This window comes from Myotis yumanensis, unplaced genomic scaffold (assembly GCF_028538775.1).
Source record: "Myotis yumanensis isolate MYYU_CA2020_CCGP unplaced genomic scaffold, mMyoYum1.0.hap1 SCAF_15, whole genome shotgun sequence".
Classification (NCBI taxonomy): Eukaryota; Metazoa; Chordata; class Mammalia; order Chiroptera; family Vespertilionidae; genus Myotis; species Myotis yumanensis.
The window spans coordinates 4,492,708-4,495,706 of record NW_027223766.1 but is presented as its reverse complement, the minus strand read 5'-3'; the positions used below and the strand labels follow the sequence as shown (position 1 = coordinate 4,495,706).

Sequence of the window (2,999 nt, the reverse complement as noted above, 5' to 3'; positions counted from 1 at the left end):
ATAAAGCACATATGTACATACATCGAAATGACGGAACTTTTTTTTTTATAAATAAATGGGAGATGGCGATGTAACCACAAAATGACATACATCAAGTCTGACGTAACCTGAGGACTGCCTATATAGGATATTTTTTTTAAATAAAAACATGAAGGAACTTCTTCAATATTAGTGTTGAAATGGTGACAGTGCCTCACGGTGTCATCTATTAATGTTGCACTCAATTCCGTGTAGAGACAGAGACCCTGACAAAATCTTCATCACGACCAATAGCTAAGGCTTATAGACAACCTAAAATAAGCACTAGAGTGAAACTGTTCAGTTAATACTAAAATATAGGAAGCTTGACTAACAAAGCCTTACCCTAGCTTCAACCTAAGGACTATTTTGAAAATATGCAAGGAAGATAAAAACTTTTGAGCACTTAATAACATTCATCTTAATATACAAGGAAAACCTGAATACCTAAGAAAATATAACCATAACAAAACAGCAGATAGAATATCAAGATATTTTCCTGTACTTGATAGGAAAAAAAACAAAGCTAATATGTCAATCAAGTGAATATGATTATTAAATATAATTTGATCTATGATTATTATAATTATTTTATTACAACTTTAATTATGAAATGCAATAAAATATTTAACAACCAATATATCATTTCATAATAAGGACATTTTCCCTTGAATTTCTTAGAGAGAAGAGTATATAGGTCCTCAAGTTTCACCAGACTATAATTATAGATAAGAAATTCTTAAACAAAAATAATCAAAGACATTTACCTAAAATGAGTACTAAATAAACTATCATTTCAGGACATAAAAGCAGCCTTCCCAGCTTGGATTATTAATGGCTGTATGCCATGTCTAACCAAAGAATTTGTGATGTCTTAAAGAATTTTTCTGTGCTCATAGCATTTGAAACAGTAGCCTAGAAAATCTCTAGACCAGACAGATGCTATTACTTTGATGTGGATAAATGACACTGATTCCGTCCAGCACCATCATCAGTCCCCCTATGACTTGTGGTAATGTAAGTCTGACGATTAAAAGCAAGCCCAGGAAAGACGATGAAATGAGGGAGATTCAAAACTGCAATATTTGCCCAAATTGACTGCATTACAATTCAGTCACAAAAAGAAGTCTTGAGACTGAAATAAAATTCAAGTATAACTTAAAATAAGTAATGAATCTTACCCCAAGGAAGAAATTCATACTTAAAGTATAGACAGCAGAAAATGACCAACAGAAATAACTAAACATACAGGATGCCATGTTTACAAGACATAATTAAAGACAAATAGAAAAACTTCAATGTTTTTACTATTTGACAAGTAATAATAAAAAATAGGTACTGAATAGAACAATTTAGATAATATTCTTAGATGGTAATTCTAAGAAATACAGAAATATAGAAAGTTAATGAAATTGAATTCAGAAGTTTATTTAGATGGTAGGCAGGAAAATACTATAATCATGATAATATATATGTTATAATTTTTTAAAACTATTCATTCAAATTCTTACAGAGCTAATCAAGAAAAGAGGTAACATAAACGTAAATGATGAGATGAGAATGAAGAATTCAATAAATCAATGAAATAAAGGCAACTCAAAGGGAGAGAAAATGTGTAAGTCTAGCTAAAATGGCAACTTGGATTATTGCTCACCACTCCTCACTTCCTCCTGATGATAGAATCACAAATCCAGTCCATTTGCCATATTGGTCAGCAGTGCTTACCGCTCTGGGATTTGGGGTGTATTTCTCCATCCCAGTGATATTGAGCTTAGGCAAATCACCAGCTTTGGTCAATGGAGTGTCATTACCTGAATATTATAAACAGAGGCAATATATATTCTTTTTGAAAAAAGATATCTAATTATTTTTTTTATTCGTCATCCAAGAATATTTTTCCATTGATTTTAGAGAAATGGAAGAGAGAGGGAAAGACAGAGAGGAACACAGATGTGAGCTAAACACATGGATTGGTTACCTCCTGCATGCGCCCTGACCAAGGCCGGGCCAAGGAGGAGCCTGCAACTGAGAATCGAACCTAGTCCACAGGCCAATGCTCTATCCACTGAGCAAAACCGGCTAAGGTGCAATATATGTACTTGCATGACATGGCTGGGACTCTTACACTTCTGCCTCTCACCCGTAGAATAGACCTCAAGTTGTCACTGGTTTAAAAAAAATGGCTTTTTGCAGACATGCTTCTGGTGGTGGCAGCAGGCGCACCCTCGACATGCAAAACGATGTGGGCAAGTTCTTGGACTTGTATGTGCTGCGAAATGCTCCGCCAGCAAACGCATCATCGGCTCCAAGGACCAGGCGTCCACCCAGATGAACGTGGCCGAGGCTGACAAGGTGACAGCAGGCTCAATGGCCAGTTTAAAACCTATGCTATCTGCGGGGCTATCCGCAGGATAGGTGAGTCAGATAACTCCATTCTCTGACTGGCCAAGGCCAATGGCATCGTCTCAAAGAACTTCTGACTAAAGAGCATCACAGATTGAAACTTGCCATAAATAAATAGTGGAAACATAAAAACAAAACAAAAACAAGCAAAAACAAAAACAAGAGAGGTCTTGTAAAGCAGGACCCAACACTTAGCTGAAGTCCAGCCTAGCTAATGCCCCAGTAGCCTAGCGAGCTAAGGCCCACCCGCAGGAAAGACCCACAACAGACAAACACATGCTTTTACTAATACCCACTAAGTATGAAGCTAGTCTGTGCACAACATTTTTAAAGATTTAAGATACCTAATAATTAAGAAAATGTGCATTGGATAACTTATTGTTCAAGATTTCTAAAGTTGCAAATCGTGATTTATGGGGCAGAGCTCTTGGAAGATCTCATGCGTAACCAGAGATAAGATCAGAGCAACATGTTCTTGTTCTTATGAGTGGGCTTCTAATCTCAAGTTCTATTTGATCTTTAATTTGCCATTAACTTTTTTCCTAATAATAATAAAAGCAAAATAATAATTTTAAATA

The 2,999-nt window shown here is 35.6% G+C and overlaps 1 pseudogene; it reads left to right on the top strand.

Moving 5' to 3' along the window:
• Positions 1–2,248: 2,248 nt before the first annotated feature.
• On the top strand, positions 2,249–2,498 carry LOC138993389 (small ribosomal subunit protein eS21 pseudogene; annotated as a pseudogene).
• Positions 2,499–2,999: the final 501 nt, after the last annotated feature.